Raw genomic sequence first — 14,297 nt, 5'->3', positions numbered from 1 at the left:
CTCTTAAGTCATCAGTTTCATAGTTTAGCAAGCAGCCCCCTTCTCGTGGGTCCCGCCGCCAGTACCTCCTTCGGGGGGGAAGCTAAGAGCTGCCTCTGCAATCATCGGTCCTGTTGGGTTGCCAGCCCGCTCGACTGTATTTTGTCGGCCCAAGTAATACACAATAAGCCTCGGATGATACAAATATTATTGCCAGTGGGCCCTCAGGTTCAACTGGCCCGACAACTATGGGCGAGGCCGATCCGAGCGAAGCTTATCCCTGTCGCCATCCAGAGTGTTCACGTTCCTTCACCACCACAAGAGGACGTGGCGTGCACGAACAACGAGCACACAAGAATTGGCACGATGAAAAGCAGGTTGAAAACATCGTAAACAAGAAGGCGCCTTGGAGCGCGGAGGAGCTTGCTCTCCTGGCACGTCAGGAAGCACGGCTTCTCCTTGATGGCACCAAATTCATGAATAAGGCGTTGCAACCTCTATTTCCGAACAGGTCCTTAGAATCGATCAAGGGGCAGAGACGCTATCAGCGGTATCGAGATCAAGTGCAGCTTATCGTTGAGGAAATCTCAAACGAAGGTAACAACTTATGCACTCCGCTGCCGCTGGTGGATTCTCTGCCAATTTCATCCTCTGACCATCTTGGGACTGCCGTGGCTGAGCTGTTTTCAACGCTCCGTCCTCTAACTGACCTCGGAAATCGGTTCCACGCAGATCGTCTAGCTCTGATATGCGACAACATTAATACATGGGCGTGTTCTAAAATCTTCGAGGAGCTTGAGATCTATATCCTCGAAACCTTCCCCATACCGCGTAGGGGCTCCGCCCGTCCAAAGAGGACTGCGCCAGAACCCCATCTCACAAGAAGGCAAGCCAGGCGTGCAGACTATGCCAGAACGCAACGGCTCTGGAAGAAGAACCCCTGCAAATGCCTAAATGTCATCCTGAAAGGCAAATCCCTGGCTAATCCACCTGCCAAACAAACGATGGTTCAGTTCTGGCGCACCACAATGACCGAGGGGACCAATGAGTCTCCCGATCTTGAGTCCCATAGACCACCAGCATCTGGACTTTGGGACCCTGTGACTCCAAGCGAGGTTCTAAAATCCTTCCCAGACTCGACAACCAGTCCCGGTCCTGACGGTCTATCCGCGAGGCAGCTGAGGGCGGTCCCAGTTCACGTTCTGGCAAGAATTTATAACCTCTTCTTGCTAACTGGTAAACTGCCCAAGCACCTCTTAACAGCGCGGACGACCCTCATACCGAAGAAGGACAATGCACAGAACCCGGAGGACTACAGACCCATCTCGGTCCAATCAGTGATCACTCGAGCCTTCAACAAGATACTTGCTGGACGTCTCGTAAAAGCGATCACTTTGGATGGGCGGCAAAAGGCTTTCTTGCCGATTGATGGTTGTGCGCATAATATTCTTGACCTGGACCTGATCTTGCGCTACCACCGACAGCACTTCAAGCCGTTGTACATGGCGTCCATTGATATATCTAAGGCATTCGACTCGGTCTCACACAACACCGTTAGAGACACGATGCGAGTTATGGGCGTTCCTGAACCCATGGTCGAATATGTCATGGACTCATACAGCCGCAGTGTAACGACTTTAGTCTGCGATGGCTGGGAGTCTGAGAAAATCCATCCTAACTGCGGCGTCAAACAAGGAGATCCCCTCTCCCCTATCATATTCAATATGGTAGTGGACAGGCTCCTGCGGCGATTACCACCAGAAGTGGGTGTTGCGGTCGATGCAAAGACGTACAGCGCCCTCTTATTCGCTGATGACATGATGTTCTTTGCTACCACTCCAGCTGGCCTCCAGATCATGCTTGACGCTGCCTCTGACTACCTAGAAAAATGTGGCTTACTCATTAACATCACGAAGTCGTTTACTGTCGCCTTGCGTAACGTCCCGCACATGAAGAAGTCGGTGGTAGACGGTAAAATTCAATTCCGATGCCGAGGTCATACCTTGCCCGCGTTAAGGAGAGAAAGTGAGTGGCGCTACCTCGGGGTCCCATTTTCACCCGATGGACGTATCCTTGCGAGGCCCGAGGTACAGTTTAAGGACGCCTTGGACAGATTAACAAGAGCGCCTCTAAAGCCGCAGCAGAGGCTCTTCGGGCTGCGTGTCATGGTGCTCCCGAGCCTCTATCACCTCCTGACGCTCGGAAACAATACGCTCAGCAGACTCAAAAAGATCGACATTATGTCTCGGACCATGATCAGGAAGTGGCTCTGCCTTCCACACGATGTCCCAAACGCCTTCTTCCACTCGAACGTCAAGGACGGAGGTCTGTCTATCCCCTCTATGAGATGGCTTATGCCCCTTCATAGACGGGTAAGGTTAGCTCGCCTACTCAGGGATAATCCAACCAGTCCCTACCTAACTCAAGAGCTCCAATACACTGTTCGACGCCTCACTAACAACCACCTTGACATTGACAACGCGACCAAACTCGATAAGAGGTGGGCCGGCCTGTTGCATGAGTCAATCGATGGACGAGGGCTTAGGGAATCTAGAAGAGTACCACAGCAACATCGATGGTTAGTCGAAGGCAACCGCTTTTTGTCGGGGAGGGATTTTATCAACGCCACTAAGCTTCGCATTAACGCCCTTCCAACCAGATCACGAACATCGCGCGGCACAATATCTAGCCGCACTTGCAGGGCCGGGTGCAATGCAGTGGAAACACTGAATCATGTGCTTCAGCAGTGCCACCGTACGCATAGAGCCCGCATTGAGCGACACAACGCCGTCGCTCAATACATCAAGCGCGCACTTAAGGCTAAATACGAAACGGTTGATGAGGAACCCGTCTTTGACACCACCGAAGGACGGCGAAAACCTGACCTTATTGCGAAGCACATGACAACAGCACTGGTCCTGGATGCTCAGATAGTGAGCGAGCACATTGATTTGGATACGGCGCATGCGAACAAAATGATGAAATACCAAAATCTCGAGGGTGCCATCAGGGAGCGATATGCCGTCGAAAGCGTGTCCTTCTTAACTGCCACGCTCTCATACCGCGGTGTGTGGAGCGAGAAATCTGCCAAACAGATGACTGAAGATCACATCCTCAAAACAAAAGAGCTGAAGGTCATCTCAACTCGGGTCCTGGTGGGTGGACTTAACGCCTTCTGGAAATTTAATAAAGCGACGAGTAACCGGCATTACACCCTGCCGCGCGAAGGGGTGGGCTGAGTGACGGTCGACTAAGTCCAAATACTTTGGTGCTGCCTGCCATTCAGGCATAATGAGAGATGGAGTTTTAGTGGGTATTCATAACAGCAGGAGCCCCACACTCCCGGCCACGAACACCTAGCCGGCGTGCGGAATAGCATTTCTCCATCGATAAAAAAAAAAAAAAAAAAAAAAAAAAATAGCCAAATGCCTCGTCATCTAATTAGTGACGCGCATGAATGGATTAACGAGATTCCCATCTGTCCCTATCTACTGGCGGTGGCGGTCTGTGGCCACCCAGGGCGGGAGATAACCCCCGAACTAGCCCTCGCGTAGGAGGGTTGATCGGCCGAGTCGATGGGTGTATCGGCGATGAAGGCATTAGAGACCGTCAGTGCGTCGTACATGTAGTACTTCGCATAATGGCGAGGCCCTGATTTAGCATACGGGCTGTGGCGTGTTCTTTGTACAGCACTGTATGTGCTGTATGACTTCCGACTGGGGAACTGTTGTCACTCGTGGCATCAGTTCCCCAGTTTACGTTAAACGGTTTTTCAGACCGTTTTTCGTGGGCGGAACACGCCACTAGACAACACTCCGCTGGGCTCAGGAATACATGGGATGCAATCAATCCCCTGGGCAACCCAGGCCGCAAGGGGCAAACGTGCCCTAGCCACACTTGAGCCTCCACGAAAAAGGTACCGCTGGATAGCTCGTGTTCTTAAATACGCAGCGAACTGAACGAAGTGTGGTGGAGAGGAAGAGGCAGCCTCTCCGACTGCTGTCTCCCACGTGTTTGCCGTGCGTGGCGACCCTTGTCGTCGGAAAAGAGGATCCTGGGATCTGAGGGGGCCCTCTCCTGCGGGTGAGACGTCCCCAACACGTACCTTTGGCCTCTGCTTCGGCTAGATGGGCGGCTGGACGAGAAAAGCAGCCCTGGTCCAGTCAATCGGCTTGGAACGACCACACGCTTCGGGCAAGTGGGTTCTGCTGGGCGAGGACGCGGGCTGGGTAAGGAAACCGACCCAGCCAGCAGACTATATTCGGTGCGTAGCCCTAACTCAGCCTTTGGCGGGTTCCAAATTGTGCGGGTCGGTGGTGGCCGGGGAGCGCACTGGATGAAAGACCAAGACACATTATGGGTCTGAACAAAATTGAACAAACAAAAACTAAGCGTCCAAAGACGACGGGTCCAGCTCCTACTCGGAGTGAAGCCGTCGCCGCAGACGCGGGAACTGCAAATGCAGCTGTCAGTCCCCCCGCGTCTGTGAGAAAGACAAGATCCGGGAAGGTGATTAATATCGCCAATCCTCGTGTGATCTTGCAAAGATGTGTGACTCCCACGCGAGCGGTCTCGGTGAAAACCGAGCCCAACGTGGAAGTAATCGAACGAGTCGGAGACACGTCACTCGTGAAGGTGCAGTCGGCACCCGAGCGTGTCGAGGACCCTACTGGTGACGGTTGGCAAACCGTCACCAAAAAGTCAAAGCGAGCCAAGCCGGGCGCACCCACCGGCAAGGCCGCAGTAAACCGGGCCAGGAGACCGAAGGGGACGTTCTCCGGGCAGAAGGTACGGCCTCTCGATCTCGTAAGAGACGAAGCCTTTAGGCGAGTGTCCGAAATACGGACCTTTTGCTTTCGACCTGAGTCGAAAGTCAATAAGGAGTCCGGGTCAAAGATACTCGCCGAGGTTGAGGCACTCAACGAGCTGGTCCAGGAGCTTATTCAACGGAATAGCTTCGTCGAAGGGCAGCTCGCCGCGGTCAGGGCGGACCTAAAAGCGCGTCCTGCCGTAATGAGTGCGATGCGACCTGGGCCGTCCAAGGGAACTCTCCCGAAGACGGCCTGCAACGCCGCGCAGTCGACTTACGCCCATGTGAACAAAGTCGACTGCAAAGGAGCTTCTCCGGAAGCGGGGAGACGGCCACAATCGCAGCATGTGGTAAAAATCTTCCCGCCGAAGGAAAAAGGACAGAGCAGCGAAGTTACGAAGGTTACTGTTCTGTCGCTCGTTAAACCAGCGAAGGAGGCGATCCGAATAAAGTCGGTCCGACGCATCCACTCCGGTGGCATCGTCGTCGAGACCGACCGAAAGGAGGACCTGCAAGCCTTCGTTGGCAATAAGAAGCTCCGGAGCGCGGGTCTGTCCGTCTCCTTACCTACCAAGCGGGACCCCGAGGTTTTAGTTTACGACGTCCCGCGTCGGATGGGTAAGGACGAAATTGCCTCCAGTATTTGGAGGCAAAATCTCTGCGATGCGAACCAGAAGGATGTGCCTTCGGGAATTCGGGTCAGCCGCATGGCTGGCAAGACCCCGGAGACAGCCAACTGGGTCGTTGCCGTCAGTCCGCAGAATCTTCAGCGGCTGAAGCAGAGGGGTAGCCGAGTTTACCTTGGATGGAACTCCTGTCGTGTACGGGATTTCGTCCAGGTGCTTCGGTGCTACCGTTGCCAACGCTTCGGGCATACCTCGAAGCGTTGTAAATTCAAGGAGGACGTGTGCGGTCACTGCTCCCAAAAGGGGCATACCTTCACGCTCTGTAGCAAGAAGAGTGAACCTCCGGTCTGCTCTAATTGCAAGGACAGAGGGTGGGCTAGTGCACACAAGTCGCGGGACCCAGCTTGCGCTTCCTATCAGGCGGCGCTAGCTTTGGAGTCGTCCCGTGTCCGACTTGAGTGACGGGCAGACGTGGACTTGTCCACTCCGCCATTCGAACGGCATGCTGGGCGGACCCCTCGGGGTTCGCCCCCTCGGGCCAGGCTGAAGCCCCTCTTGCGGAGATAAATTGACTTTAACACTACTCCGTCAAGAGTGCCTGGATTGGGTTGGACTCGAGGTGGCAGCGGGAGTAGCACGTTGTCTTCCCCTGTCACGATAACGAACGAGGGTAGAGCCAGACCATCGGCACGCGTCGAGAGAGCGGCTAGTATAGTCCACATAGGACCCAGGCATAGCCCATCTTAAGACTCACAACGACGACACTAACTGTCCCTATCTACTAACAGATCAAACTCGCATTTAAATCAGGCGACAAAAACAGAGATAGATGCAACTGGATTCTAGAAGTGTCTAAACAGGCCCGCGACATCCTCGTCAAGAAAGAGCGAGTCTACGTCGCATGGAATTGTTGCCGCGTCAACGATTACATCGCGGCGACCCGCTGTTACAAGTGCCACAGCTTCGGTCACACGACGAAATACTGCCGCGCCGAGAAAGACATTTGTGGTCATTGCGCCGAGCAAGACCACACTTTCAAAACATGCCCAAACAAGGCCAAACCGTCCTGCTGCCATAATTGCCAGAAAACCGGCAAACCCGCCACCCACTCTGTCACCCACAGCGAATGTCCGGCATACATCGCTGCTATAAATCAGGTCCTCGCTCGCACGGATTATGGTTTATAAACCTAACCACTCCCAATCCATGCCCACCCTTAAAATAGGCCAAGTATCCACTAGACGCAACACAAGTAGCACGCGAATCCTAAAAGTAGCACAAATAAACGCCGGAGGTTCTAAGACAGTAACTGACGAACTCAGACAGATAGCGACAAACAAAAAGATAGATATACTCTTGCTTCAGGAGCCCTACAGTAACGCGAACTCCATCCCAGGCTTCGGAATTACTACAAAAATCATAACCGACAAAAAACGCTTTTCAAAAATCTCTACCGCGGACAAAATTAAATCAGCAATAGTTATTTTCAACACCGAAATAGAAGCCCTTAAGATCGCACAAATAAGCAACACCCATTGCACATGCGTAGAAATCTGCACGAAAGACGACAGATTCTACATAATCAACGCGTATCTCCAATTTTGCGAAAACATAGACTCATACTTAGCCCACCTAGATAAAGCAATTACAACTCTCAAGGGGCATAAAATAATAATTAGCTTAGATTCAAACGCGAACTCCCCCCTCTGGTTCAGCAAACGCACAGATCCTCGAGGAGAGACAATGGAAGATTTCATCTCCCAACACAGACTCTTCGTAGTTAATAAGCCTTCCGCAACCTTCACATTCAACACACCTAGAGGAACTTCTAACATTGATCTCACTCTAGCGTGTGCAAACTCATTCGACAAAATCAGGTGTTGGTCGGTACATGACAGTACGACCACGAGCGACCACAGTCTAATAACCTATTCCATCCAACTATTCCACACTTCTAGCCGACCAGTCAGAACCAATAGGTTCAACGTTAAAAAAGCAGACTGGGACAAATTTCACCACTGTCTCTCCAACAAAACTACAAACGACCCGCCCCCCTTAGAAACCTCAACTCCAGAATCACTCGCCGCGAAAATAGAAAATAAAATCATAACAGCAGCAGAACAATCCATCCCGCAAAAAACACGCTTCCCGAAATCCGTCCCTTGGTGGACTCCGCAACTAAGCAAACTTAGAAAAGAGGTCACTGAGGCAAGACGTATCTATCAAAGAACAAAAACGAAATCGGTAAGGCAATCCTTAGGAGAGTCTTATCGAACCCTCCGAAATAAATATATATCAAAAATTAGATCCGCGAAACTCAAAAGCTGGAGAAACTTCGTCTCCAAGGAAGGAAACGAAAACGCATGGGGAATAACATACAAAATAGCAAACAAAAAACTAAAAGCAGACAAAGTATGCGAAAGTATACAAATACAAGGTGAACAAACAATCACACTACGCGACACAATAGACAAACTCTTAGCCCACCTAGTTCCAGACGATAACACGACCAACGAAACAAACAGACAAATTAACATCCGACTGGAGACGTCGTCACCTCCAGCCACGGAAAATTCTCCCCCATTCTTAAAAACAGACATAGCCACAATAGTAAAATCCCTTAAACCGAATAAAGCCCCCGGACACGACCGACTAGAAAACGTAATCATTGAGCGGGCCTGGACTACCCTACATGGGGAAATCACAGAACTGTTTAATGATTGCCTAACCCACGGCGTATTCCCAAAACAATGGAAGCGTGCTCAGATTCGTGTGCTACTTAAAGGAAAAGAGAAAGAGGAGAGCGATCCTAAGTCCTATAGGCCGATCTCTCTCCTCCCAGTCCTCGGCAAAATTCTGGAAAAGCTTATGGCCAATAAGATCCACTGCCTTCTGCACAACCATGAGCTCACCTCTGATAGACAATTCGGATTCAAACCCGGAAGGTCAACAGAGGACGCCATGGTTGAATTAAGAAAACATGTAACTTACTCTCGGAACAAATATATGATAGGTCTGCTCTTCGACATCTCAGGAGCTTTCGATTCGGTATGGTGGCCCAGCATCCTCTGGAACCTAAAAAATAGAAATTGTCCGCAAAATATATACAAAGTTATTCAAAGTTACCTCTCTGACCGAACAGCAGAGATAGTCACCTCTAGCTTCATATCCCGCAAATCAGTAAACAAAGGTTGCCCTCAAGGTTCTATCCTGGGACCCATGTTCTGGAACTTAATATTCGACGAACTTCTAAATCGCCTAAATAGTCTAGGCCACAAAGTCATTGCTTACGCGGACGACCTAATAGTCCTCACTTCAGGAGACTCTAGATTACAGTTGGAAACAACTGCAAACTCCATCACAGCCACAATCTTAGAATGGTGTAGGGAACAAAAACTCCAAATTTCATCACAGAAATCAGAAATGATTCTGCTAAAAGGCTTTCTAGATATTAGAAGACCTCCCACAGTCAAGATCGGGAACAGCTCACTTAAAATGAAAAACTCCGTTAAATATCTCGGTGTCAAATTTGGCACAAGATTAAACATAACTCCTCACCTGCAACTAATATCAAATAAAAGCAAAATGATATTTCACGCTCTTGCTACAATTGCCAAAGCCAACTGGGGACTTAACCACAAGACCCTAGCTACTATTTACAACGGAGTCTTTGTTCCTATACTCACCTACGCCGCTGCTGCCTGGTCAGACAAGGTTAACAATTCACATCACATTAGACTCTTACACAAAACTCAAAGACATGCCCTTATCAGAGTTTCAAAATCATATAGAACAATCTCATACGATGCCCTAATGGTAATCACAGGCGCAATACCGATAGAACTACTCTTAGAGGAGAGAAGAGCAAAATACAATCTAAGCAGAAATCAAAATTTCAAAATCCGAAACTTAGAATTCACAACACTACAACCAACACCATCCATAGAAATAAAAAACAAACTGCAAAAAGACATCCGGGAGCAGACTCTCGATGCCTGGCAGGAAATTTGGACCAACTCAACAAAAGGCCAGATAACACATGAGTTTTTCGGGAACGTTCGCCAAAGACTTGAAGCAAACTGGGTGGTCCTAAACCACTACGTCGTACAACTTCTATCTGGTCACGGTAACATAAGGAACATATTAAAAAGCATAAAATCCTTAGAATCGGACATCTGCGATTGTGGACAGGCGGACAATGTACATCACATTGTCTTCGACTGCCCACACCTACGCAAAGAAAGAGAAACCCTTATGGTATCCGTCACCAGTACAGGCATAAACTGGCCTTGCCAGCTCAGAGAACTCGTTCTAGAAGACACATTCGGACACTTCACAAAATTCGCAATAGCAGTATTGAAATATAGAGAGAACATTACACTAGAAAACGTTAGTGGAACTTAGGATCAACCCAGACCCCGGTACAGCCGTCTAGACCACGCGGGCACTAACAACAGTTAGTGTGTCTAGACGTCTATAATCTCCACATGAGAAATCATGCGGACCCGCAAGAGACCGAGCCTCGCGCTGGTGACCCCGCCTCCTCGTGGCCCCCGCTGGAAACGTCGCGCTTTCAAGCCCATGGCTTGCCATGTACCTGCAAGCGCGACGGCTAAGCGGGTCACCTCCCACACGGGACGGTCTTCCCTCCGGATGAACCTTAAATGATGACGGAGGGGTTTTTCACAAGCACGACGCATGCATGCTCCAGATGCATGCGTACCCCCTTGTCCGTGGTTTCACTCACCCTAACACCGTCGGTATAGGCTAACCAAGCCTGGTACGACGAGCTAGCGCGTCGCGCTCATTAAAGCTCATTCACAATAGATGTCCCTATCTACTCCCCCCCGTGGTTCGTACCTTGTCGTGGTGGGGGGGCTTGCGAGCCTTGATGATCCTCAGGGCTGTGCCGGCGGGGAACTTGATTCCCTGGCAGGTCTAACCTAGCCGGAGTGGCCTGAGGTGAGAGGCCAGACTAAAATTGAACCTCATACCGTAAGCCCGTGGTCATGTTTTACGGGCCCGGGGGTCTTGCCTTAACCGGCCGGACCGCGAGGATGACAACCTCTCTAAAAAATCCCTAACCCTAAGCAGAGGTGCGCGGTGATGGGGTACGCACTGGTCGATGGCATTAGTGCGTGGTCAGCGGGTGCGCTGGCCGTTAGCGGCCAACCTCTGGATACCTGGCGCCACCAGTTGTATTTTAGCCTTACCTGGGTGCAGGGGGCTCCGCCCAGGTGGACAAATTTTTCCGCCATACTCGTGGGAACATTATGGATCCGAAACGTGAAAAATTAATGGGGGGTGTCGTTGGGGAAAAAGGGGATGATGAGCCGGGGACGCATGGCTCGATCACGGGTGGTGATAGTGTGAAGAGTCAGGGTTTGGTGAGGCAGGGCAGTAGAAGTGGTAGTTTGAGAAAAAGGAAAGTTGATGGTTCGAATGCGTCGGAAGAAGAGGATAAAAGTGTGAGATCGAATGTTAGTATAAGCGGTATGAATGTGCGTGAAATGGATATTAGCATGACAGAAGCTGAGGGTAATGACATGCTATGTATGAGAAAGATTGGTGAGAAAGTGAGGAAATGTGTATTTAATGACTCTAATCGTGTATCTAAAGTAGTGAGTGAGTATATTTTAAACTGTGTTGGTGAGTATGAAGAGTGTATGATGCGATTGATTTGTGAGAATGAGAGATTGAAAGGTAAATTGGAAGAATGTGAGAAACGTGTGTGTATGCCTGCTAGCCCGGGCAGAACGTATGCGAGTGCTGCCAGAATGGGTTTGGGCGTTGGAGTGGGTGTGGGTGTTGGAGCGGGTGTGGATGTTGGTAGAATGAGGGGTGATAAAATGAGTAGAGTGGATGAGAAGAAGGACAGGAAGTATGCTGTCATTGTAAAGCCTAAAGATGACAAGGTCACAATGACAAGTGAGCAGGTGAAAGAGAGAGTGATTAATGAGATAAGTAAGGATTTGAATGTGCGAGTGAGAGCTGTCAGAAAGATAAGGAGTGGTGGACTAGCGATTGAGACTGCTAGTTTGAATGAATTAAATAAAATTAAAGGTTGCGAGAAATTTAATGAGGTTGGTTTGAAAGTTGAAATACCAAGGAAAATTGGACCAAAGATAATTGTTTTTGATGTGCCGAATGAAATGAATGAGAAAGAATTTTTGAATGAATTGTATGAAAAGAATTTGAAGGAATGTGTGAGTGAAAATGAATTTAATGAGCGAGTGCGAATAGTGAGTAGGAGAAGTAGGAAGGATGCGAGTGTTGGGAATGTTATTGTTGAATTGAATGTTAGGATGTTGAGTGTGTTGACTGGTGAAGAGAGAATTTATATAAGATGGAAATCTTGTAAATTTAAAGAATATGTGAGTGTTTTGAGATGTTTTAAATGTAGTGGCTTTGGCCATGTTGCGAAAGAGTGTAAAGAAAAAGACAATTTATGTCAAAAATGTTGTGAGAAAGGTCATGTGAGGATTAATTGTGTGAGAGATGGATTTGTGTGTAGAAACTGTAGAATGAAAGGTAACAAATGCGATCATTCGGTTATGTCTGAGGAATGCCCAGAATATAAACGTATTGTAGAGAGAGAGCGAATGAGGATTAGCAATGAATAAGTGCAAGTTAAGTATGATTCAGTGTAATTGTCAGCGGGCGTATACGGTTATGTGTGATCTGGGAGTGGTTATGGGCGAAAAAAGAATTAGTGTGGCAATGTTGCAGGAGCCGTATATGGCTGTTGATGGGAATGTTAGAGGATTACCAGGCTGTATGAAAGTATTTGTGAATGAAGGTGAGCGAATTGGAGCGGTTGTTGTTGTGAATGATGTATGTATAGAAGCGGTGCGTGTGAGTGAGTGTACAGATGAGTGTGGTGTGTGTGTGTGGCTGAAAGGAGACTTTGGTGAGTTGTATGTTGTGTCCATGTATTTCAGATTTGGTCGGGATATTGAGGATTATCTTAGATACATGGATAAATTGTGTGAATGTTTATGTGGTAAGAGAATCATTTTTGGTATGGATGCGAATGCGGTGTCTCCTTTATGGTATAGTAAGGGAGGTGGCCGCTCAAGAGAAAATGTAATACGTGGACGTGAATTGGAAGATTGGATTATTGCGAATGGTATGCAGGTGTTAAATGAGCCGAGTGAATGGTATACGTTCTCTGGTCCGAATGGACAGAGTGATATTGATGTGACAATAGTGAGTGATTCTTGTGCTGGATGTCAGTTTGAATGGAAAGTAGAGTGTGAGTGGGGAATAAGTGACCATAATGTTATAAGTGTTGATATGATATTTGATAAAGAGTGTGTGGAAATTTCGTATGCTGAGAAAAGATGGTTTTGTAAAAATGTTGATTGGGATGAATATGTGGATGAGTTGAGATGTAGTGCGGTAGTGGGTGAGCTTGATGTGCGGAAAAGTGCGGATGAGTTAGCGGTTGAAATGGTACGTTTGATTCAAGATGTGAATGATAAATGCTTGAAAGTATGTAAAAGATCGAATAAGAAAAAGAATGCATGGTGGACAAGAGAGTTAGAGAAAATGAAGAAGAACGTACGGAATAAACGGAAGAAAATGCAGAATGCTAGGCGGCGAGGAGAAAATGTGTGTGAAAGAGCACTAGAATATAAAAGATGTTTAAGTGAGTATAAGAAAGAGATGTGTAGAGTGAAAGAGGATTATTGGAAGAACTTTGTGAGTAAAAGTAGTAATGAGGACCCATGGGGTCCTGTTTACAGAGTATGTAGAGGGAAATATCGGAGTGAATGTTTAAATACGATGAATGTGAATGGAAGAATGACGAAAACATGGAATGAAAGTGTGAATGTGATATTGGATCGCTTGTTTCCGGCTTCGGAAATGGATGATGTGAATGATGGATCGAATGATGAAAATGAAGTAATAAATGAAGAAGTGAATGATAATATAAATGAAGTAAATACTAAAAGTTTTAAATGGCATGAATTAAAAGAAGCGATTAGTGAAATGAGGTTGGGTAAGGCGCCAGGAATGGATGGTGTGAGTGCTGAGATGATGAGGAATGTAGGACGAGCGATTCCGGAATATTTGAAGAGTATGTATGATGAGTGTTTGAGAGCGAATACCTTTCCGAGCGAATGGAAGAAAGCACGGGTGATTATATTGCTGAAGTCTCCTGATAAGGTTAAGTCTGATCCAGGGTCGTATAGGCCGATTTGTTTATTGTCTGTTTTAGGGAAAATCCTGGAGAAGATGATGATCAGAAGGCTTGAGCGTAAGATGGATGGTAGAATGTGTGATGTGCAACAGGGATTTATGAAAGGTAAATCTACGGAGACTGCATGGTTGAAAGTTAAGGAGTATGTTTCTCGGAGTGAATGTAAGTATGTATTAGGGATATTTGTTGATTTTAAAGGAGCGTTTGATAATTTAGAATGGTGTAGAGTGATTGAGAAATTGAGTGAGATTGAATGTGATGAGATTGATTTATGGAAAGATTATTTTAGGGACCGAATGGTTTGTATGACTGGAGTAAATGACATTGTTTGGAAGCGTGTAGTGCGTGGCTGTCCGCAAGGATCTATAGCAGGGCCGTTTATTTGGAATTTAATGATGAATGATCTGCTTGTGGATCTAAGTGCGACGGGGTGTAAATGTGTTGCATATGCGGATGATTTGTTTTTAATGATTGAAGGGCGAAACCGAGTGGAACTGGAGAGAAAGGGAACTGAATGGATGAGAATTGTGTGTCAATGGGGAGATAGAGTGGGAGTGAGTGTTTCTGAATCTAAGAGTGTGATGTTGATGATGAAAGGAAATTTGGCAATGACTAGAAGTCCGAATGTACGTATGAAGGATAGAGGTATGAAAAGAGTTGAATGTGTGAAGTATTT

Source organism: Megalopta genalis, unplaced genomic scaffold (assembly GCF_051020955.1).
Source record: "Megalopta genalis isolate 19385.01 unplaced genomic scaffold, iyMegGena1_principal scaffold0022, whole genome shotgun sequence".
Lineage (NCBI taxonomy): Eukaryota > Metazoa > Arthropoda > Insecta > Hymenoptera > Halictidae > Megalopta > Megalopta genalis.
The sequence above is the reverse complement of the archived record's forward strand: the minus strand, read 5'-3'. Positions refer to the sequence as shown.